Here is a 25,477-nt window from a genome sequence, read left to right as displayed (position 1 = left end):
ATATATTAAAATAAATATTTGTGGCCATATTTGTTAGTTCCAGAATCTTTTCCCAAGTAGTTTTAGTTTTGGGGAGGATCACTAGGTTATAAAAGAAACTGGGGTATTTAATGGTTCATTGAATATTTCTGTAAATATTTATATATAAAAACTTCATTAGTGGCTGCCTCTGGCAAAGGAACACATTTCATTGTATAGTTTTAAAAATTCAAATCTGTAAAGAAAAATTAGCTGAAATAAAAAAGAATAAGAAATTGTATTAAGTCAGCATTAGGTACTACGGGAATCGGCATTATGTAAGATGGTGCTCGTAGCACCTGATACATAAACTTAGCTCCTCAGCTTTTGTGTCCATGTGCTCATGATAACTGGCTAGCTACCCATGCCTTGTATCCATAGCTGCTACTATATATTGGATAGTATGTTAGCAGAGCATATCCATGCCACTCATATTTAGATGTTCTGTAATATTTTCATGATTCTAACTTCAAGAAAAATTCAGATACACTATTGTTATCTTCAGTTGCTGTTTATTCTCCTTTCTCTCAGTTATATGTATCTATATTGACATTGAGGTTTGGGGTTTTTTTTTTTGTAACAATTTGTTTCTTTGTTTGTTTATTCATTCATTCATTTTATTTTAAATGAACATATAATGTATTATTTGCCCCAGGGTTACAAATTTGTGAATCATCAGACTTAACACAATTCACAATGCTCACCATAGCATATACCCTCCCCAATGTCTATAACCCAGCCACCCTATCCCTCCCCTCAAAACCCCCCAGCAACCTCAGTTTGTTTTGTGAGATTAAGAGTCTCTTATGGTTTGTCTCCCTCCTGATCCCATCTTGTTTCATTTTTTCCCTCCCTAACCCCGGTGACCCCCTGCCCTGCCTCTCAAATTCCTCATATCAGAGAGAACATATGATATTTGTCTTTCTCTGATTGACTTGTTTTGCTTAGCATGATACTCTCTAGTTCCATCTATGTCATTGCAAATGGCAGGATTTCATTTTTTGATGGCTGCATGGTATTCCATTGTATATATATACCACATGTTCTTTATCCATTCAGAGATTGAAGTTAAAGAGTTAAGGATACACCATCCCTGATACACTCTTTCCATCTACATGGAAAAAAATTACCCCTAGAAAGGTGGAGCCAAGAAATATGTTATTGGGTCTTAAAGAATGGACATAAATAACTGGAGAATATTGGGGGAGATGGGCCAGGGTGGTCCATTTAGAGAGAATGACCAAAGCAAAAGAACATGTTGTATGTAGATAATGATCAATGGTTTTCCTGGAACAGAGGATAAATGTAGGGAAATTTGGTTAGTAGGACCTCTCTCTGGTTCTTATCTAACTATACACATTTTTACTCTTGTTCATTTTTGAAGGCATTTTCTTTGGAAACATTTGCTCCTTTGTTATCTGTGACATCACAGTTTCTTCTCTTTTATTGGACTACTACTTTCTTGAATTATCCTCTATCCTCTTGAATTATCCTTAGATGTGATCTAAGATTTCCTGATCCCTCTACTCTCATGGCTTAGACTGTCACTTGCATTGCAGAGACCCCAGTGCTGCTCATCAGCCATAACCTTCTTTTGAGCTCCATTTGCACTTCCAAGTTCACCCTGGACATGCTTACCTGAATGGTTTTCAGGCACCCAGCATACAGCATTTCAAAAACCTAACTTAACCTGTCCTGCTTTTCCTCACTTATCTCTAATTCAGGTGAGTTGTCATCATGGACACAGTCCTACAAGCTAGAAATCTTACAGTAAGTCTGTATTTTCCCTCTTCCCATATGTAATCACTTTGCTAAGTCTGAAGGAGATGGAGCAGTTACTTATCTCAGGGATGAATATTTCAGGTAGAAGGAAAAGCATACATCTTGAGATAGAGCAGGGCCTGGCATGATAAGGGAGAGAATAGTAAGAGAGGACAAGGTCAAAGAGATGTGGAAGAGAGTTCTTGTAGGGTTTTGTGGGCCACTATAAGTGTTTTTAGTTTTTATTTAATCATTGCATTTTAACCTTACAATAACCCAGTGAAAACCTACCATTAGTTTCATATCTAATCTCCAATCTCATGTAGAGATTAGAAACCTGAAGCTTAAAATTCTTAACCCACACAATTAGTAGTTGTGAATCAGGATCTGAATCATCCAGTCTAACTTCAGATAGTACTTTAAGTTAAAAGGATTTTGGAGAGTTTTAATAAGTGCCTTTTGTTTTGTTTTTGTTTTGGGGGGCCAAAAACAAAACAAATGAAAACATTATCCAGAGTAATAAAGTGATAAAATTTTAAAATGCAAGTTTGTTTGGGAACTCCAAGATAATTGATATCATATTCCTAAGTGAGGTTGAAGTCCACAATGATTTAGAATTTAAAGAAGTTAGTGTAGAATTGGTGAGACAGCATTTATACCCCTAAAGCGAATGAAGGTTATAAAAGTCCAGGAGACTGGGGGAGACGTTTTGGAGAGAGATACTGGAGTATGTAAATATCCTCTCCAGATTGGATGAGGAAATAGTCCCTTTCCTTTGCCTAAGGTCAGGAAATGGTGGCTTTAGACCCCCCAGAGAACTTAATATCTGCCCTTATAGCTTGAAGGACACAGGGAATTAGTATGTGATATCTTAAATCCCAGCTTCAGTACCTTCTAACTATATGACATTGGGGAAATCATGTAAATTTTGTATCTTGTCCATTCTGAAAGGAAATAATTGTTTTTATTATATTTTGAGATGCTTAAATGAGAATATGTATATTAATGGGTTTGTATTCTGGTATGTATCTAGTACAACTGCTGGCATGTAGCAGTTTTTCAATAAATGAGTCATAATTATTGAGAGTACTAGAATGTCTATGGAACTTGAGCTTAGGTTTAAAGTTGGAGTTTGTAGATGATGGAAATAATTGGTCAATAACTATTAGTTGGAGGCTGTGAGGTATATTGAAGGGATGAGATTGTTCATGGTAGTTGAGTTGGTAGAACTGGAAGAGAAGAAAAATCATGAGAAAAATACTGAAAGGGGTTCTACAGAAAGGGGGAAAATAGTAAAGGGTGATGTTAGAGAAGCGAAGTATCATGCAAAACTGAAGAGGGCCTTGATTAGGATGGTAACTGAGAGATACAATTGACTTGGGCAGTTTGGAAACTATCTTTTGATAAAAAGTGTCTTTTGAGAGAACAAATTTGGTAAATTTATAGAAAGGGAAGCCAAGTTGCAGTATTTAATTAAAGAATACATTGGCAGTGAAAAAGTGAAGCTATCTGATACTGACTGCTTTGCCAAGAAGTTTGATGGTGAAAACAAGGAGAGATATGTGTTGGTAGTTTATGAGGGAATCAGGTTCATGGGAAGGTTGGTTTAAGATGGGGGAGGAATGAGTACGTAGGTTTCCCTGTTGAAAAAAAGGAGATATTAAATGGATTCAATGATGTAGAGGTAGGAAGAAAGAGAAACAAGAATATGGGGGTGGGATTAGTCATTTGAAACATGATAGTGAAGGGTAATGAGAGGCAAAGACGGGTATAAGGCTGAGAAGACAAAAGTTGATAAATTTAATGCCACACAAAAGATTCTTTGTGAAATTGGAGGCAGGTCCTCCACAAGTGAGGGGGTGATACTGAAGATAGGGCTTACATTAGTGATTAAAGTTAGGAGTGGGTATTGTGGGGTATGAAGGAGAGAATGGACATGAATAAGTACCATATGTGCAAAGCAATATGGAAGGCTCTGTAGGCATTTTGAATAACACTGTAAAGAAGTTGAGACAGTGCAGTTTTTGTAGCCAAAGGAGACCTAGAGTCCGAGCTAGAGTAAACAGATGGTTTCTCAGACACCACTTTAAAAAGGATTGGCAGGTTAGGAAGGAGGAGAAGGAAAAAGTATGTGGGAATTGAAGAGCATTATTAACCATTAAGGGGAAGGATCGAGTTTTTAAAACCACTGGCTCTTGGTAATCCATGCATTCACTGCAGTCAGATAGTAAGCTATTTCCTTGCATATGGAAACTGAATAAAATTTTCTTTTCAAATTACTGATAACCCTCACTCTGCTGCTACATTTTGGGCAATGATTAAATGTTCCATCTAACTAATGGAGCACAATGAATAAGAGAGTGAGTACTAGAGTTAAAACATCCTAGGTTTAAATCCTGCTTGGTCACTTATGAACTCTGAGATTTGGATAATGCAGTTATCTTCCTTGTGCTACAGTCTTATCATGTGTTAAAAAAAGACGTTAAAAATATTCTCTCTTACAGGTCATTGTGATGATTAAATGGATAGTACATGTGAAGTTTTTTAGCTAAGTACTTAGAACATTGTAAATTTTCCACAAATGTTAGCTGTTGCATTAGTTGACTGTTGCCGCAGTAACATAGTGTAACAGATTTCTGCCAAATTCATTATCATACCAAGGCACACTTTTAATTTTCTTACTCATAAGTGACTGTGCTTTAGGCTATGGTTTGTTTTTGGGCTTTGAGTCAAGTTTAGGTTTGTTCCTTGTGCCTCATTATGAGGTCCAGTTTAAAGGGGCATAGGGTACTTGGGTTGTATTCATATGTGATGTATGAGTTCAAGAGCAATCTAAACTCTGCAAACTTACATAAAACTCTTCGAATATCCTGCATGTGTATATTCTAGGGACCAAACCAAGTCTTATGGCCACAGATGAAGGCAGTGAGGGTGGGACGTATACTCTGTCCCAAAGAAGAGAGTAAGTGCATATCTGCTCAGTAAAACCCCAGCTTAACTATGACATCTCAATACTTTTTTTTTAATTAGCAAGAAAAAATAACTCCCAGCTGAAACAATATGATTATTTTTAAATTTAATTTAATTTAATTTTATTTTATTATTATGTTTTATTTGAAATATAGTTGGCCCACAATTTTATATTAGTTTTAGGTATATACAACATAGTAATTTGGCAATATATGATTATTTCTAAGCCTATTTTTCACAAATATGGTTTAAGGGAAATGTTGGTTTTATAAGTGAAAGAAAATTACTCACAAAAGAAAATTTCACTTGATATCTGCAGACATATTTTGAGAATCTTTAATACCCAGTATGTCTGTTTACTTAATGTATTAGAACTGAGTATCTTAATTTCTCTGATCTTTTCCTACTATTAAGCTATTTAATATTTTTCTCCTATTGCTCTTTAAAAAAATTATTGAGATGTAATTTGCATGCAATAAAATTCACTCATTTTAAGGGTATAGTTAGATGATTTTGATTGATACATAATAATGTAACTAGAATTACAGTAATGATAAAGAAAATTTACATCAACCCCCAAGAGATTCCTCATTTCCCTTTACAGTCAATTTTTACCCAATAGTCTCACCCCTGGGTGGCCACCAGTTTTCTTCCTATCACTATAATTTTGTCTGTTCTAGAATTTCATATAAATAGAATTGTATAGTCCTTTATGCTTGGCTTTTTTCACTTATATATTCATTATTGCTTTTTATTGCTAAGTAGTATTCCATTGTATAGATATACCATAATATGTTGATTCATTCACCTGTTGATGGACATTTGGCTATAATGGCTATAATGAATAAAGCTGTGAACATTTGCATGCAAGTCTTTGTGTTTTTATTTCTCCTGTAGTAGTGGTAAACCTGTAAGAGTGGGATTATTGCATTGTATATTTCAAATATGTTTAACATTTAAAGAACTTTTCAAAATGGCTGTGCCTTGTTACCTTCCTACCAGTAATGTATAAATATTCCAGATGCTTGACCCCCATGGCATGAATAGTTACCGTAAATCTTCTAATTTTTGCCATTCCAATAGTATATAGTGGTATCTTACTGTGGTTTTAATCTGCATTTCCCTGGAGACTGATAATATTGAGCATCATTTCATTTACTTATTTGCCATTGACATATCTTCTTTGGTGAAGTATCTGTTCAAACTTTTGCCCATTTTTAAATTGTTTATGTTCTTAATATTGAGTTAAAGTTGTTTATAATTTTGAAAAAAAAGTTCCTTATCAGATTTATGGTTTGCAAAGTTATTTTACAGCCTTCAGCTTGCCTCTCCATTTGTCTAATGGTGTCTTTTGAAGGACAAGCTTTAATAAATTTTGATAAAGTCCAATTTTACATTTTCTGTGTATGATTCATGCTTTTTATATTCTAGTTAAGAAACTTTGCTTTTCCAAAGTCATAGTCACAAGGATTTTCTCCTGTGTTTTTAGTCTAGGAGCTTTATGGTTTTACATTTTGAGAAACGATTCATTTGAAATTGTTTTGTATGTAGTATGAGGAAGGTTGAGTTTAATTTTTTTCCATATCCATTGTCCAGCACCATTTTTTGAAAAAGACTAGTTTCCTTCCTCACTGAATTACTACCTTGCCACTCTTGTTAATCAAGTGGACCTTAAGTCTTCTGGCTTATCTGCATGAGGAACAAAGTGGACCCAATCCCAAGCAAAACTGGTGAAAAAAAGAAAAAAAAAACCAACAACTTAATATCTCTGGAAATGGTTCAAAGAATTTACAGTAAATGAAGAAATGTTTACTCAAGAAAATATGTATTTTGGTGAGTGAGATTCTGTGGTATCTGAACTGTGACTCACTCCCCTCACTCCCATCCCACTCAGCAAGATGGAAATTCCACTTAGACTGGGCAACCCCAAACACAGGGCTCCCTCTTCACAGTTTCTAGTCATCGGGTTGTCTTCAGGCAAGGGCAGGATTTTTCATCCTTCCTCAGCTACCTATTGCTGAGGCAAAATTCTGAGTGAGTGTAGCCAAGAAATGAGGCCCTCTTCTGCTCATTCATGGAATAAAGTCTCTGTCTTGGATGTGGCACTGCTGAGAATACTGGGTCTTGATAACTCTTGCTCTGAACTGTAAGGGGTATAGCTTTATTCTGGGTGTGGTAACTCAAGAAGGAGATGACTGTCCACCCTCTCCTTGGCCCCTAATGATTACTCAGCTCTTAACATGGAAGTGCCACTTAGAAAGACGTGTGCCCTTGTCTCCACCCCTACATTCAGAGTTTATGCTCAGAGATTTTGCCTGGGAGGAGAAGCAGAGAGCCTGGGAAAGAGATAGTTGTAGGAGCCTGCAGGTGTCAGAACAAACCTTAAGCACTGGCTTTGGGAATTACAACGTCAAAGGAGGCCTGAATCTGATTGGAGCCTTTAAAGAGATCTGCAAATGGAGTAGTCTTATAGAGCAATTTAGGCACCAGGGCATTATTGAAAACAACTGGGTGTTTTCAGAGAAAAGATAGTCAAAAGACCTTATCAAAACCAATGTCAAACCAGAGACTGTGGGCATTCATATGCAAAGCTGCCCCTTCTGCTGTAGGGGTGAAATGGGCTTCACTAAAATAAACCAGTCAAGCACTAAACAAACATGAAAATAACAATAAAATGGCCAGCATTAGAAGTTAGTGGTGGTGGAGGAGCACCTAGTTTCTACAATATATTGCCTAAAATGTCTAGTTTCCAGTGAGAAATTAGAAGACATACAAAGAAGCGGGAAAACATGATTCATATACTGTGGATAGTTTGTCTACTACCCATGAAAGAAATTATATGGACATATTAACAAAGGCTTCAAAATACACAATATAGATATGTTCAAAGAACCAAAGGAAATTATTATTAAAGAATTAAAAGAAGGTATGGTGACAATTTCACATCAAATAGTATCAATAAAGAGAGAAATGGTAAACAACCAAGTGGAAATTATGGAGTTGAAAAGTACAAAAGCTGAAATGAAAAAAATCTAGAAAAATTTGCTAGAGGGGTTAGAGAATAGAGGTGAACAATCAGAAGAAAGAACTAGCAAACTTGAAGACAGATTGATAGAGATGATGCATTATGAAGAGCAGAGAGCAAAGGAATGAAGAAAAATGAATGGACCCTCAGAGAAATGTGGGATAACATACAGCAATGTCATGTGTAATGGGAATACCAAAGTACAGGAGAGGAACCAGAAAAATATTTGAAGACTTTGTGACTGAAGCTCCCCAGATATATTGAAAAACAATCTACACATTCAGAAATCTCAGCAACCCCCAAGTAGTATAAACACAAAGAGATCCACAAACAGACATATACCATAGTAAAAATGCTGAGAGCCAAAGGCAAAGAGAAATTTTGCAAGTAGCAAGAGAAAAATGACATAAGGGAATCCCAATAAGATTACAAATGTCGTCTTATCAAAAACTTTGGAGGCTAGAAGTAAGTGGGATAATCATATTGAAAGTGTGTCCCACCAAAACAAAAACTCCAAAACAAAAGCTCAGTCAAGAATCCTATATCCAGGAAAGATACCTTTAAAAAATGAAGGTGAAATAGAAACAATTCATGATAAATAGAAAGTGACAGAACTTGTTGCTAGTGGACCTGCCTTACAAAAAATGCTAAAGGAAATTCTTCAGCCTGAACGTAAGTGATCTCAGATGGTAGATTGAATCCACATGAAAAACAAAGAGCACTGTTAAAGGTAATCGCGTAATTATAAAAGTGTAATTGCATATTTTTCCTCATTTTAACTCTTGATCAATTTAAAAAGCAATTTTGTAAAACAATATGTGTATAATATATTGTTAGGTGTATATAAATGTAATATATTTGCCAATAATACCAAAAGATGTGGGTGGGAGCAGAGCTGTATTGCTCTAAGGACATTTTTTCAGATGTTAACTAGAATCCACAGGAAAAAATGAGGAGAGCCCTAAATAAGGAGGATAATAGAACAAATATTTTTTAAAAGTATAAATACATACTTGATCATCTTTTTTTAGTTTCTTTAAAAGGCATAAAATTATATAAAGTCAGAATTGCAACAATATATTGATGGATTTGTACCAATATTGATTTTTAAATGGAGGGACAGGAAAAAGGAGTTAATTTTTTATATCTCACTGGAATTAAGTTTATTTATTTATTTATCTATTTAAAGGTTAGTATAAATTTAAAGTTGATTTTGATTAAGATGTTTATGGTAAGCCCCAGAGCAACCACTAAAAGAATTTTTTTTAATTTAGTGAAAAATTATTTAAGACATTAAAATGCCACATTAGAAAATATTTGCTTAATGCAAAAGGAAACCATAAAGGCAGAATAAAGGAACAATAACAAAATATAAGTTATACAGAAAATAGAAGTAACATGGTTGTCATAAATACACTTGCAATGAACATTTGGAAAATGAAGTTAAAATAAGTTTATTCACAATAGCTTTAAAAGAATATAATACATAGGAATAAAATTTTCAGATTTAGATCTACAAATTCAACCACTTTTTAATACAGGGTTATACATTTTATTTTTTACTCATTAGAAATTTATATTTGTCAAGGAATTGGAAATTTGTATTTGTCAAGGAATTTATACTTTCCACCAAATTTTTTGAATTTATTGGTATAAAATTGTTCTGTTTTATACACTTTTAAAATTATTTTTATTAACATTAAATGTATTATTTGCCCCAGGGTACAGGTCTGTGAATCATCAGGTTTATACATTTCACAGCATTCACCATATCACATACCATCCCCAATGTCTATAACCTAACCACCCTCTCCCTATTCACCCATCCCCAAGCAACTCTCAGTTTGTTTTGTGAGATTAAGAGTGTCTTATGGTTTGTCTCCCTCCAGATCCCATCTTGTTTCATTTTTTTCCTTCCCTACCCCCCAAAACCCCACCCTGCCTCTCAAATTCCGTGTATCAATGAGATCATATGATAATTGTCTTTCTCTGATTGACTTACTTTGCTCAGCATAATACCCTCTAATTCCATCTACGTTGTTGCAAATGGCAAGATTTTTTTTCTTTTGATGACTGCCTAGTATTCCATTGTATATATATTCCAATTCTTCTTTATCCATTCATCTGTTGATGGACATCTAGGTTCTTTCCGCAATTTGGCTATTGTGCACATTGCTCCTATAAACATAGGTGCATGTGCCCCTTCGGATCACTACATTTGTATCTTTAGGGTCAATAACCCAGTAGTGTGATTGTTGGGACATAGAGTAGCTCTATTTCCAACTTTTTGAGGAGCCTCCATGCTGTTTTCCAGAGTGGAAATGCACCAGCCTGCATTCTTACCAACAGTGTAGGAGGGTTCCCCTTTCTCTGCATCCTCGCCAACATCTGTCGTTCCCTGACTTGTTAATTTTAGGCATTCTGACTGGTGTGGGGTGGCATCTCATTGTGGTTTTGATTTGTATTTCCCTGATGCCAAGTGACGTGGAGTACTTTTTCATGTGTCTGTTGGCCATCGGATGTCTTCTTTGCAGAATTTTCTGTCCACGTCCTCTGCCCATTTCTTGATTGGATTATTTGTTCTTTGGGTATTGAGCTTGGTAATTTCTTTATAGATTTTGGACACTAGCCCTTTATCTGATATGTCATTTGTGAATATCTTCTCCCATTCTGTCAGTTGTCTTTCGGTTTTGTTGACTGTTTCCTTTGCTATGCAAAAGCTTTTGACCTTGATGAAATCCCAATAGTTCATTTTTACCCTTGCTTCCCTTGCCTTTGATGATGTTCCCTGGAAGAAGTTGCTGCGGCTGAGGTCAAAGAGGTTGCTGCTTGTGTTCTCCTCAAGCACTTTGATAGATTCCTGTCTTACATTGAGGTCTTTCATTCATTTTGATTCTATTTTTGTGTTGGTGTAAGGAAATGGTCCAGTTCCATTCTTCTGCATGTGGCTGTCCAATTTTCCTAATATTATTTGTTGAAGAGACTGTCTTTTTTCCATTGGACATTCTTCCCTGCTTTGTCAAAGATTAGTTGACCATAGAGTTGAGGATCTATTTCTGGGCTCTCTATTTTGTTCCATTGATCTATGTGTCTGTTTTTGTGCCAGTACCCATACTGTCTTGATGATGACAGCTTTGTAATAGAGCTTGAAGTTCTGGAGTTGTGATGCCACCAACTCCAGACTGAAAACTCTCTTTTAACATTCTTCTGGCTATGTGGGGTCTTTTCTGGTTCTATATAAATTTTAGTATTATTTGTTCCATTTCTTTGAAAAAAAAAAAGGATGGTATTTTGATAGGGCTTGCATTAAATGTGTAGATTGCTCTAGTTAGCATGGACATTTTCACAATACTTGTTCTTCCAATCCATAAGCATGGAAAGTTTTTCCATTTCTTTGTGTCTTCGTCAATTTCTTTCTTGAGTACTTTGTAGTTTTCTGAGTACAGATTCTTTGCCTCTTTGGTGGGGTTTATTCCTAGGTATCTTATGTTTTTGGGCACAATTATAAATGGGATAGGCTGCTTAATTTATTTCTTCTGTCTTGCTGTTAGCATATAGAAATGCAACTGATTTCTGTGCATTAATTTTTATATCCTGACACTTTACTGATTTCCTGCATGAGTTCTAACAGTTTTGGAGTGGAGTCTTTTGGGTTTTCCACGTTTGGTACCATATCATCTGCAAAAAGTGAGAGTTTAACCTCTTCTTTTCTGATTCAGATGCCTTTTATTTCTTTTTGTTGTCTGATTGCTGAGGCTAGGACTTCTAATACTATGTTGAATGGCAGTGGTGATAGTGGACATTGCTGTCATGTTCCTGACCTTAGGGGAAAATCTCAGTTTTTCCCCACTGAGAATGATATTCTCTATAGGATTTTCACAGATGGCTTTGATGATATTGAGGAATGTACCCTTTATCCCTACACTGTAAAGAGTTTTGATCAAGAAAGGATGCTGTACTTTGTCATATTCTTATTCATCATCTATTGAGAGTATCATATGGTTCTTGTTCTTTCTTTTAATAATGTATTGTGTCACATTGATTGATTTGCAGATATTGAACTAACCTTGCTGTCCAGGAATAAATCTTAACTTGGTCATAGTGAATAATTCTTTTAATGTACTGTTGGATCCTATTGGCTAGTATTTTGATGAGAATTTTTGCATCTGTATTCATCAAGGATTTGGTCTGTAATTCTCCTTTTTGATGGGGTCTTTGTCTGGTTTGGGGATCAAGGTAATGCTGGCCTCATAAAATGAGTTTGGAAGTTTTCCTTCCATTTCTATTTTTTGGGAACAGTTTCAGGAGAATATTAATTCTTCTTTAAATGTTTGGTAGAACTCGCCTGGAATGATAGCCCAGGGCCAGACCCATCTGGATTTTTGATGACTGCATCAATCTCCTTACTGGTTATTGGTCTGTTCAAGTTTTCTAAATCTTCCTGGTTCAGTTTTGGTAGTTTATCCATCTCTAGGAATGCATCCATTTCTTCCAGATTGTCAAATTTGCTGGCATATAGTTGCTCATAATATGTTCTTATAATTGTTTGTATTTTTTTGGTGTTGATTGTGCTCTCCTCTTTCATTTATGATTTTATTAATTTGGATCCTTTCTATTTTTGTTTTGATAAATCTGGCCAGAGTTTTATGAATCTTATTAATTCTTTCAAAGAACATGCTCCTAGTTTCGTTGATTTGTTTTACTGTTCTTTTGGTTTCTATTTCATTGATTTCTGCTCTGATATTTATTATTTCTCTTCTCCTGCTGGGTTTAGGCTTTCTTTGTTGTTCTTTCTCTAGCTCCTTTAGGTGTAGGGTTAGGTTGTGTACTTGAGACCTTTCTTGTTTCTTGAGAAAGGCTTGAATTGCTATATACTTTCCTTTCAGGACTGCCTTTGCTGTGTCCCACAGATTTTGAACAGTTGTGTTTTCTTTATTATTTGTCTGAAAATATGCAGGGGATGATCCCAATCTTTTGGTACTGATTGAGACCTGATTTGTGACCCAGGATCTATTCTGGAGAATGTTCCATGTGCACTAGAGAAGAATGTATGTCCTAAAGTTTGGAATGGAATGTTCTGAATATATCTGTGATGTCCATCTGGTCCAGTGTGTCATTTAAGATTATTAGATGAAGGGGTGTGGACCTATTTTTATTAATTTTGAGGGGTGTTTTTCTGTGCCTTCTGGATTTTGATGCTTGTTCCCTTTGCCATATAAGGGAAATTATCCACTGTAATTTGCTCCAATATACCTTCTGTCCTTCTCTTTCTTTTCTTCTGGGGTTCCAATTATTCTAATATTGTTTTGTCTTATGGCACCACTTATCTCTTGAATTCTCCCCTCCTGGTCCAGTAACTGTTTGTCTCTCTTTTGCTCAGCTTCTTTATTCTCTGTCATTTGGTCTTCTATATCACTAATTCTCTCTTTTGCCTCATTTATCCTAGCAGTAAGAGCCTCTGTTTTTTTTTTTTTTTTTTTTTTTATACTTTTTTTATTTTTTATAAACATATATTTTTATCCCCAGGGGTACAGGTCTGTGAATCACCAGGTTTACACACTTCATAGCACTCACCAAAGCACATACCCTCCCCAATGTCCATAATCCCAACCCCTTCTCCCAAACCCCCTCCCCTCGGCAACCCTCAGTTTGTTTTGTGAGATTAAGAGTCACTTATGGTTTGTCTCCCTCCCAATCCCATCTTGTTTCATTTATTCTTCTTCTACCCACTTAAGCCTCCATGTTGCATCACCACTTCCTCATATCAGGGAGATCATATGATAGTTGTCTTTCTCTGCTTGACTTATTTCGCTAAGCATGATACGCTCTAGTTCCATCCATGTTGTTGCAAATGGCAAGATTTCATTTCTTTTGATGGCTGCATAGTATTCCATTGTGTATATATACCACATCTTCTTGATCCATTCATCTGATGATGGACATCTAGGTTCTTTCCATAGTTTGGCTATTGTGGACATTGCTGCTATAAACATTCGGGTGCATGTGCTCCTTTGGATCACTACATTTGTATCTTTAGGGTAAATACCCAATAGTGCAATTGCTGGGTCATAGGGCAGTTCTATTTTCAACATTTTGAGGAACCTCCATGCTGTTTTCCAGAGTGGCTGCACCAGCTTGCATTCCCACCAACAGTGGAGGAGGGTTCCCCTTTCTCCGCATCCTCGCCAGCATCTGTCATTTCCTGACTTGTTGATTTTAGCCATTCTGACTGGTGTGAGGTGATATCTCATTGTGGTTTTGATTTGTATTTCCCTGATGCCGAGTGATATGGAGCACTTTTTCATGTGTCTGTTGGCCATCTGGATGTCTTCTTTGCAGAAATGTCTGTTCATGTCCTCTGCCCATTTCTTGATTGGATTATTTGTTATTTGGGTGTTGAGTTTGCTAAGTTCTTTATAGATTCTGGACACTAGTCCTTTATCTGATATGTCGTTTGCAAATATCTTCTCCCATTCTGTCAGTTGTCTTTTGATTTTGTTAACTGTTTCCTTTGCTGTGCAAAAGCTTTTGATCTTGATGAAATCCCAGTAGTTCATTTTTTCCCTTGCTTCCCTTGCCTTTTGCGTTGTTCCTAGGAAGATGTTGCTGCGGCAGAGGTCGAAGAGGTTGCTGCCCGTGTTCTCCTCAAGGATTTTGATGGATTCCTTTCGTACATTGAGGTCCTTCATCCATTTTGAGTCTATTTTTGTGTGTGGTGTAAGGAAATGGTCCAATTTCATTTTTCTGCATGTGGCTGTCCAATTTTCCCAGCACCATTTATTGAAAAGGCTGTCTTTTTTCCATTGGACATTCTTTCCTGCTTTGTCGAAGATTAGTTGACCATAGATTTGAGAGTCTATTTCTGGGCTCTCTATTCTGTTCCATTGATCTATGTGTCTGTTTTTGTGCCAGTACCATGCTGTCTTGATGATGACAGCTTTGTAATAGAGCCTGAAGTCCGGAATTGTGATGCCACCAACGTTGGCTTTCTTTTTCAATATCCCTTTGGCTATTCGAGGTCTTTTCTGGTTCCATATAAATTTTAGCATTATTTGTTCCATTTCTTTGAAAAAGATGGATGGTACTTTGATAGGAATTGCATTAAATGTGTAAATTGCTTTAGGTAGCATAGACATTTTCACAATATTTATTCTTCCAATCCAGGAGCATGGCACATTGTTCCATTTCTTTGTGTCTTCCTCAATTTCTTTCATGAGTACTTTATAGTTTTCTGAGTATAGATTCTGTGTCTCTTTGGTTAGGTTTATTCCTAGGTATCTTATGGTTTTGGATGCAATTGTAAATGGGATTGACTCCTTAATATCTCTTTCTTCTGTCTTGCTGTTGGTGTAGAGAAATGCAACTGATTTCTGTGCATTGATTTTATATCCTGACACTTTACTGAATTCCTGTATAAGTTCTAGCAGTTTTGGAGTGGAGTCTTTTGGGTTTTCCACATATAGTATCATATCATCTGCGAAGAGTGATAATTTGACTTCTTCTTTGCCGATTTGGATGCCTTTAATTTCCTTTTGTTGTCTGATTGCTGAGGCTAGGACCTCTAGTACGATGTTGAATAGCAGTGGTGATAATGGACATCCCTGCCGTGTTCCTGACCTTAGCGGAAAAGCTTTCAGTTTTTCTCCATTGAGAATGATATTTGCGGTGGGTTTTTCATAGATGGCTTTGATGATATTGAGGTATGCGCCCTCTATCCCTACACTTTGAAGAGTTTTGATCAGGAAGGGATGTTGTACTTTGTCAAATGCTTTTTCAGCATCTATTGAGAGTATCATATGGTTCTTGTTCTTTCTTTTATTGATGTGTTGTATCACATTGACTGATTTGCGGATGTTGAACCAACCTTGCAGCCCTGGAATAAATCCCACTTGGTCGTGGTGAATAATCCTTTTAATGTACTGTTGAATCCTATTGGCTAGTATTTTGTTGAGTATTTTCGCATCTGTGTTCATCAAGGATATCGGTCTATAGCTCTCTTTTTTGGTGGGATCCTTGTCTGGTTTTGGGATCAAGGTGATGCTGGCCTCATAAAATGAGTTTGGAAGTTTTCCTTCCATTTCTATTTTTTGGAACAGTTTCAGGAGAATAGGAATTAGTTCTTCTTTAAATGTTTGGTAGAATTCCCCCGGGAAGCCGTCTGGCCCTGGGCTTTTGTTTGTTTGGAGATTTTTAATGACTGTTTCAATCTCTTTACTGGTTATGGGTCTGTTCAGGCTTTCTATTTCTTCCTGGCTCATTTGTGGTAGTTTATATGTTTCTAGGAATGCATCCATTTCTTCCAGATTGTCAAATTTATTGCCGTAGAGTTGCTCATAGTATGTTCTTATAATAGTTTGTATTTCTTTGGTGTTAGTTGTGATCTCTCCTCTTTCATTCATGATTTTATTTATTTGGGTCCTTTCTCTTTTCTTTTTGATAAGTCGGGCCAGGGGTTTATCAATTTTATTAATTCTTTCAAAGAACCAGCTCCTAGTTTCGTTGATTTGTTCTATTGTTTTTTTGGTTTCTATTTCATTGATTTCTGCTCTGATCTTTATGATTTCTCTTCTCCTGCTGGGCTTAGGGTTTCTTTCTTGTTCTTTCTCCAGCTCCTTTAGGTGTAGGGTTAGGTTGTGTACCTGAGACCTTTCTTGTTTCTTGAGAAAGGCTTGTACCGCTATATATTTTCCTCTCAGGACTGCCTTTGTTGTGTCCCATAGATTTTGAACCGTTGTATTTTCATTATCATTTGTTTCCATGATTTTTTTCAATTCTTCTTTAATTTCCCGGTTGACCCATTCATTCTTTAGAAGGATACTGTTTAGTCTCCATGTATTTGGGTTCTTTCCAAACTTCCTTTTGTGGTTGAGTTCTAGCTTTAGAGCATTGTGGTCTGAAAATATGCAGGGAATGATCCCAATCTTTTGATACTGGTTGAGTCCTGATTTAGGACCGAGGATGTGATCTATTCTGGAGAATGTTCCATGTGCACTAGAGAAGAATGTGTATTCTGTTGCTTTGGGATGAAATGTTCTGAATATATCTGTGATGTCCATCTGGTCCAGTGTGTCGTTTAAGGCCTTTATTTCCTTGCTGATCTTTTGCTTGGATGACCTGTCCATTTCAGTGAGGGGAGTGTTAAAGTCCCCTACTATTATTGTATTATTGTTGATGTGTTTCTTTGATTTTGTTATTAATTGGTTTATATAGTTGGCTGCTCCCACATTGGGGGCATAGATATTTAAAATTGTTAAATCTTCTTGTTGGACAGACCCTTTGAGTATGATATAGTGTCCTTCCTCATCTCTTATTATAGTCTTTGGCTTAAAATCTAATTGATCTGATATAAGGATTGCCACTCCTGCTTTCTTCTGATGTCCATTAGCATGGTAAATTCTTTTCCACCCCCTCACTTTAAATCTGGAGGTGTCTTCGGGCTTAAAATGTGTTTCTTGGAGGCAACATATAGATGGGCTTTGTTTTTTTATCCATTCTGATACCCTGTGTCTTTTGACAGGGGCATTTAGCCCATTCACATTCAGGGTAACTATTGAGAGATATGAATTTAGTGCCATTGTATTGCCTGTAAGGTGACTGTTACTGTATATGGTCTCTGTTCCTTTCTGATCTACCACTTGTAGGCTCTCTCTTTGCTTAGAGGACCCCTTTCAAGATTTCCTGTGGAGCTGGTTTGGTATTTGCAAATTCTTTCAGTTGTTGTTTGTCCTGGAAGCTTTTAATCTCTCCTTCTATTTTCAATGATAGCCTAGCTGGATATAGTATTCTTGGCTGCATGTTTTTCTCGTTTAGTGCTCTGAAAATATCATGCCAGCTCTTTCTGGCCTGCCAGGTCTCTGTGGATAAGTCAGCTGCCAATCTAATATTTTTTCCATTGTATGTTACAGACTTCTTTTCCCGGGCTGCTTTCAGGATTTTCTCTTTGTCATTGAGACTTGTAAATTTTACTATTAGGTGACGGGGTGTGGGCCTATTCTTATTGATTTTGAGGGGCGTTCTCTGAACCTCCTGAATTTTGATGCTCGTTCCCTTTGCCATATTGGGGAAATTCTCCCCAATAATTCTCTCCAGTATACCTTCTGCTCCCCTCTCACTTTCTTCTTCTTCTGGAATCCCAATTATTCTAATGTTGTTTCGTCTTATGGTGTCACTTATCTCTCGAATTCTCCCCTCGTGGTCCAGTAGCTGTTTGTCCCTCTTTTGCTCAGCTTCTTTATTCTCTGTCATTTGGTCTTCTATATCACTAATTCTTTCTTCTGCCTCATTTATCCTAGCAGTTAGAGCCTCCATTTTTGATTGCACCTCATTAATAGCTTTTTTGATTTCACCTTGGTTAGATTTTAGTTCTTTTATTTCTCCAGAAAGGGCTTTTATATCTCTCGAGAGGGTTTCTCTAATATCTTCCATGCCTTTTTCGAGCCCGTCTAGAACCTTGAGAATTGTCATTCTGAACTCTAGATCTGACATATTACCGATGTCTGTATTGATTAGGTCCCTAGCCTTCGGTACTGCCTCTTGTTCTTTTTTTTGTGTTGAATTTTTATGTCTTGTCATTTTGTCCAGATAAGAGTAAATGAAGGGGCAAGTAAAATACTAAAAGGGTGGCAACAACCCCAGGAAAATATGCTTTAACCAAATTAGAAGAGATCCAAAATCGTGAGTGGGGAGAAAGGGGATAAAAAGAGGTTCAAAAAGGAAGAAAGAAAAAAAAAAAAAAACAGAAAGAAAAGAAAAAAAAAAGAAAAGAAAAGAAAAGAATTTTTAAAAAAAGAAAACACCTTTCAGAAAGTGGTTGTTTTTCTGTTTCCAGAATTGCTGTTCTTCTTCTCTTCGATCTGCCGATGGATTTTCAGGTGTTTGCAATCTTTAGATAAGCTATCTAGCTGATCTCCGGCTAGCTGAAGCAGTCTCAGCTTGCTACTTCTCCGCCATCTTGACTCCTCCCCCCCAAGAGCCTCTGTTTTTGATTGCACCTCATTAATAGCTTTTTTTTAAATTTCAACTTGATTAGATTTGAGTTCTTTTATTTCTCCAGAAAGGGATTCTCTAATATCTTCCATACCTTTATGAGCCTAGCCAGCACCTTCATAATCTTCATTCTGAACTCTAGTTCTGACATATTACAATGTCCATATTGTTTAGGTCCCTAGCCGTTGGTACTGCCTTGTGGGTTTTTTTTTTTTTTTTGTGGTGAGTTTTTCTACCTTGTCATTTTATCCAGATAAGAATATATGAATGAGCGAATAAAATAATAAAAGGGTGCCAAATCCTTTATATGCTAACCAAATCAGAAGAGATCTGAAACTGGAGGGAAGAAAGGGGAAAAACTAAAGAAAAAAATATATATATATATTAGACTAGTGAATAGAACAGTCACTCACTTGGTTTTGGGTGTATTCTGGTCTCTTAGAATAAACTGCTTCCCAAAATTTTAAAGAAAGAAAAACATATATATACAAAAATAAGAGTAAAGATGATGAATGGATGGAATATGACTATAAAGATGAAAATTTAAAAAAATTCTAAACAAGGAATCGATAAGATAAGTTGTTGGAAAAAGAAAAAAAAGGAGGAGAGAATGTGTTCAAGCTGGAAACTAGAGCAAAGCCATGTGCTAGATTTTGGGTATGTTTTGATCTATTAGAAAAAATTGTATCCCAAATATTTAAAGAAAAAAAAAAAAGGAAAAAAAACACTTATATGTATACAAAAAATAAGGTTAAATATAATGAAGGAATAAAATATGACTTTAACAATGAAGGTTTAAAAAAATTTTTTTAGAATGGTATTGTTAAGATAATTAAAAAACATTAAAAAACATTAAAAGAATTTTAAAAATTTCAAAAAATAGAAGAAAAAAATTAAAAAAAATACAATTAAATTTTGCAAAATGAAAGGATCATGAGAAAAAGGCATGAAATCTATGCATTGCTTTCCCCTAGCTCTGGAGTTCCACTGTTTTCCTTGATCGGTTAGTTTGGTCTTGGCTGGATGTTCTTGCTGATCTTCTAGGGGAGGGGTCTGTTGCAGTGAGTATCAAATGTCTTTGCCTGAGTTGGAATTGCACCACACTTGCCTGGGGCCAGACTAAGTAATTTGCTAGTGTTCGCTCTTGGGAACTTTTGTTTCCTGAATGCTTTCCAGAGCTCTGGAGGACAAGAATGAAAATGGCAGCCTCCCAATCTCTGGCCCAGAGGAGCTGAGAGCTCATGGCCCCACTCCTAAGTGTGCCCTGAGAGAAAAGCAGTCAATACCTCCTGTCTCCCTGGTCTCAGACCGTGCTCTGTGCTCACCTGGCCTGTGACCAAGTGTTTCTGTCTCTGGCGCACAGACCCATTTGGAATCTCCAAACCCAGCAGATTCCTGGATCCTGTGCCATTCCTCCTGGAAGAGAAAGGAGGGGGTTTTTTCCAGATCTGCCACTTGTGGGGACCCTGCTCAAGGAGCAGTGGTCCAACTGTGCCTTGGATCATTGTTTAAGGTAACTCTGGGCTGAGAGCTCACTCCTTGGCTCTGTATCTGTAGTTAGCTTCCCTTTTCCGATACCTGGGAGCTCTGCCACACTCAGATACCCCTGATATTTCTGTGATCCCATGGGACTGAGACCACACTGTCCCTCTGGGGGCTCCATTCCTTCTTCTGCTCCATGGAGGGAGCGATGTCCCTCCATGGAGCAGACTTCTAAAAGTTATGTATTGTGCTCCCCTGCTCTACCACTTGCCAGGCACTGGCCTGTGGTTTCAGATTCACTTCTCCACACTTTCTACCTTTCAGAAAGTGGTCAATTTTCTGTTTCTAGAATTGCCGCTCTTGTGTTCTACTATCTCCTGTTGACTTTGTAGGAGTTTGGAATGGTTTGATAGCTATCTAGCTGAACTCCTGGGACCTGATGTCGTTTCAGTCCACTACTCCTCTGCCATCTTGCTTCTCGTAGACATATTATTAATATCTAGAAATTATATATTGATGACCTCTCATTCCTAATATTGCTAATTGGTGTCTTCTCTTTTGTCAATCTGACTTTACATTGATGAATTTTTTTACATCTTTTCATAGAAACAGTTTTTTATTTCATTGATTTTTTTCTCTATGTTGTTTCTATTTTCTATTTTATAGTTTCATGTTTTTAATTTTCTTTTTAAACTGCTCCACTTTTACTTTACTTTTCTTTAAGTTTTTCATTTGAAGCTTAGAATAATGATTTAAGATATGTCTTCTTTCTAATAATATAAGCATATAATAATGAGCACTGCAACCCACAGATTTTTAAGCACTGTTTAAATTTTCATTGAGTACATAGTCATTGTCAATTTTTTCTCTAACCTCTGGGTTATTTAAAAGCATGTTGTTTAATCTCCATGTGTCAAATAATCTTATCTTTTTATCTTTCATAAAAGAATCTTCTTAGATTAGTTTATGTTGTGGTCAAGAGCATACTCTTTAAATTTGAGATCTGCCTTATTACTATATGTCTACCTTGGTGAATATACATGAGCCCTTTCCAGAATGCATATTCTGCATTTGTTGGCTAGAGTGCTGTGTAAATGGTATAACATATATATAATTCATGTTCCAGTGGGATGGGGAACATAAATAATATTAGAAGAAATAATGACCCCCCCAATCCCAAATATGATATAAATGATAAATCCATAGAGTCAGGCATGTCACTAAAGCCTAAGCAGAAACATAAGAAAAATAAGGAATATCAAATTCAATTTATTGAAAATCGGTGATACAATGGAAAACTTACATGCAAAGACAAATATGTTCATTAGTCACAGAGAATGAAGATAAGAATTATAGTGGACTTCTCACCACAAACTATGTGTATCAGAAAACAATAGACTATCTTTAAAGTGCTAAAAAGTAGCTGTTGATCTTGAATTTTGTATTCAGGAAAAAATCAAGCATAAAGGCAAAATAAAAACTTCATAATAAAAAATGTGTGAGGGATTTCTTCACATTCCCTCCCTCCCCCAGGATGTTCCACATTTTAAGAGAGTATGTTACCTTATATAGCAAAAGGGACGTCGCAAAAGTGATTAAGTTTTGAATGAGATTATCCTGGATTATCTGGGTAGACCCAGTATAATAACAAGGGTCCTTATGAGAAGGAAGCCGGAGGAGTGGTGTCAGAAAAGGGGATGTGATTACAGAAGCAGAGATCTGAGTAATGCAGCCACGAGCCCTTAAATGTGGCCAGCTTTTTAACGCAGGAAAAAGCAAGGGATAGATTCTCCCCTGCCGCATCCAGAAGAAATACCTTCTAACACCTTGATTTTAACCCTGTAAGACTCAGAATATCATTCTATTTCAAAGTTCATTTTGGATTTCTAATCTCTGGAACAGTAAGATAAATTTGCATTATTTAAGGCAAGTTTGTTATAATTTATTATAGCACAAATAAGAAACTAATATATGTTTTGGTATCTGAAAGTGAAGTGCTCCTCTAACAAATACCTAAAAATGTGGAAGTGATTTTGAAATTGGGTACTGGGTAGAGGCTGGAAGAATTTTGATGAGCATGACAGAAAAATTCTAGATTTCCTTGAACAGACTGTTAGTAGAAATATGGATATTAAAGACTCTGCCAGTGAAGGCTCAGAGAAAGGTAGAGAAATGGTAGAGAAAACCTATATTGTTTTAGAGAATATTCAAGTAATTATAAACAAACTGTTGGTAAAATTACAGCTGTTAAAGGAACTGCCTATGAGCTCAAAAGTAAGTGAGGCACTCTTTATTATTTAGTGACAGCTTCATGGAATTTCGTTTTGACAGCTTTATGAAATTTGGTTTCAAAAACCAAGTTTTATTGGTTATGTAGGCAACAAAACTTGTAAGATGTGACTTTGGGTATTACCTGAGATTTCTAAGCAAAGTGTGAAAGATGCAGATAGATTTCATCTTGCTACTTAGAGTAAAATGTGAGAGGAAGGAGATGGATGTAGGGAAGAGTGTTAAAAAGGAACCAGGACTTGATGATTTGGGAAATTCTGTCTTTTTAAAGATGCTAAAATTAGAAGAGTTAATGTCAGGAAAGCGTGCTTTGGTGAGAAAGCCAAAGGTGTGGCTAAGCAGTCTTTTGCTAGTGCCACCGAAGACCTTTAGATAAAGGTCAAAGTTTTAATTACAAAGAGGGCTGTTTAAAAAGACTAATCATATGACTAATGGATCCCTTCACTCATCTCTGCAGAAACCAGGAATGAAGATAGGATCATCCAGGAAATTTTTTTTTTTCATCCAGGAAATATTTAAAATCTTCTTGTTAAATGGAATGAATCCCTGTGACAAATTCTGGGGACCCACAATGTTTGTAAGAATGTTACATAAGTAGAAATACTGTCAGTGTGAACTGTAGGGACAGAGAAAGAACAAAATCAAAAAAAGGGTGTTGGGCTTCCAGAATTCTGCAGGCAGGAAACAATCTAATAAAACTATTCAGCTGTGAACACATTATATCCCTCATGAGAAAGGATGACTCTCGGGTCAGTTCTGGGGGCCCATAGACCTGAGTCATGGGAGAATTATTCTTAGGCCTTAAAAACCTAATGGAGTTTGCCTGGTTGGATTTTGAAGTTGCTTGGAACCAGTAAGCCCCCATTTTCCTTCTATTTTGTCCCTTTCTGAATAGAAATGTCTATATTGGTTATTTCCAGAGCCACAGATGAAGTATTTTGCCACAGGATGGATTACATCCAAAGTTGTACTCATAGATTGACTTAGATGCTGAAATTTAGGACTTTTGAGCTGATAAGATTTAGGTGAGATTTTCGACTTGAGTAGGGGTTGTAATGGGTCAAAGCTTTTGGGTCCTTTGCCTTCTTCTCATCACCTTCTTTGACTGACCCTCCTGCTTCCCTCTTGTAAGGATCCTTGTGATTGCATTGGCCCTATCCATATAATCTAGAATAACGTCCCAATCTCGATCCTTACTTTAATCATACCTGAAAAGATCCTTTTGCCATGCAAGGCAAATCCTAGATTCTGGTGATTAGGATGTGGATGCTTTCAGAGGGCTGTTATTCAGTCTATCATAAACTCCAAACTGGAAACAACTCAGATGTCTATCAACAGATGAATATATAAGTAAATTGTGATATTCTACTCACCATTTAAAAAGGTATGAAACATTTCACACATAATAACATGGATGAACCTTTAAATATTTTTTTACTTCCAAAATAAAAAGACAAAATAGAGCACATGCTTTAAAATTCCATTTATATAAAATTCTAAAAAATGGAAACTGATCTATAGTGATCTAGCAAATCAGTGATTGTCTATGGACTGGGGGGGTTGGAGAGGAATTGGGGGGGTGATGGAGTGACTACAAAAGGGCATGAGGAAACTTTTGGGGGAGATTGTTATATTTACCGTGTGGATGATAGTTTTGGTTTTTATACATAGGTATAAAATTAAAACGTATTAAATTAAATACTTTGTACCTGTGCAATTTTTTGTATATCAGTTATATCACAGTAAAACTATTAATAATAGAGCAAGAAACACAATATATAAGGAACTTATTGGCTAACTTTAGCCTAGAGAATTTGGTATTCTCTTATCTCTATTTAGATACTATGCATAAATATACATGTAATGGCTAAAATTCACATTCCACAGTAGTATTGTATGGCAGATACCATTTAATTATCCTACACTCTGATTTAATCTTTTAAACAAGAGCTTTTGAAAAAAAAATCTTTGGGGTGCCTGGGTGGTGCAGTTGGTTAAGTGTCTGATTCTTAGTTTCAGCTCTGGTTGTGATCTTGGGGTTGTGGAATCAATCCTTCAGTTGGGCTTCACACTCAGTTTAGAATCTGTTTAAGATTCTCTCTTCCTCTGTCCCTCCCCCTCACTCTCTCATGCTCTCTCTCGCAAATAGATAAATCTTAAAAAAAAAAAAAGTCTTTATTAAATACAGATAGAATTGAATTTTCCATTTTATCTCCATCTCCAAAGTCTTATATTTTTTATTGAGGAAGTCAATACTTTTCAAGTAAATATAAAAATAATAATGCAGCATAGTATATTTCAGCTTATAATGTTATTCATTATGCTGATGTTAGTTCTTTTCTTAGTTGACCCCCTTTGGCATTATTATAAATAGAAATCCAACCAGACCTGGGAAAGTAGAATAAGGACGTTGGATATAGATTCTGTTGGACTAGTCATTGGTTGTGGGACTTGAAGGAGAGGGGCTTTTTTGATTCCTAGATTTTTCAGCTTGGGTGGTTTGGGCAGTGGTAATTTCAATTAAAAGAAAAGGAATTGGAAGGTTATAAAAATAACAGTTAACATAAAGCAAACTGAATTATAATTGATTGTGATGCACCCCTGAGGGGCACCAATATGAGTGACATTTATCTCAGGTTGCTTTTGGTCTTTTTGGGTCTAAAAGTGTGCATGAAAATAAACTGAAATACAGAGTTTTGGGAACCAATTTTTGCACTGTGTTTTCAGTTCTTATTAGATGTTGACTGAAAGGACCAGAGATGTGTTCTTCCTTATGACTTTGTAGGGTATGAAAGAACTCCTAAGAGAAAGGTGACTTTTGCTATTGGAGCATTATAAGGAAAGAAAAATTGGTTCTTTTCATGATATGACTTTCCTAACCGAATCCTAACAAAACACATATACACAGATACGTAAATTTGAGATCTCAGTCAAGGCTTGGCCTGG

At 36.2% G+C, this 25,477-nt stretch overlaps 1 protein-coding gene across 16 annotated transcripts in view; it reads left to right on the top strand.

Annotated features, from left to right (window-relative positions):
• Positions 1-25,477, top strand: part of ANKS1B (ankyrin repeat and sterile alpha motif domain containing 1B) — a 1,139,726-nt gene that overhangs the window by 200,261 nt on the left and 913,988 nt on the right. The gene's annotated exons all lie outside the window — the stretch shown is intronic.

Source organism: Mustela lutreola, chromosome 8, assembly GCF_030435805.1.
Source record: "Mustela lutreola isolate mMusLut2 chromosome 8, mMusLut2.pri, whole genome shotgun sequence".
Taxonomy (NCBI): Eukaryota; Metazoa; Chordata; class Mammalia; order Carnivora; family Mustelidae; genus Mustela; species Mustela lutreola.
The sequence above is the reverse complement of the archived record's forward strand: the minus strand, read 5'-3'. Positions and strand labels throughout refer to the sequence as shown.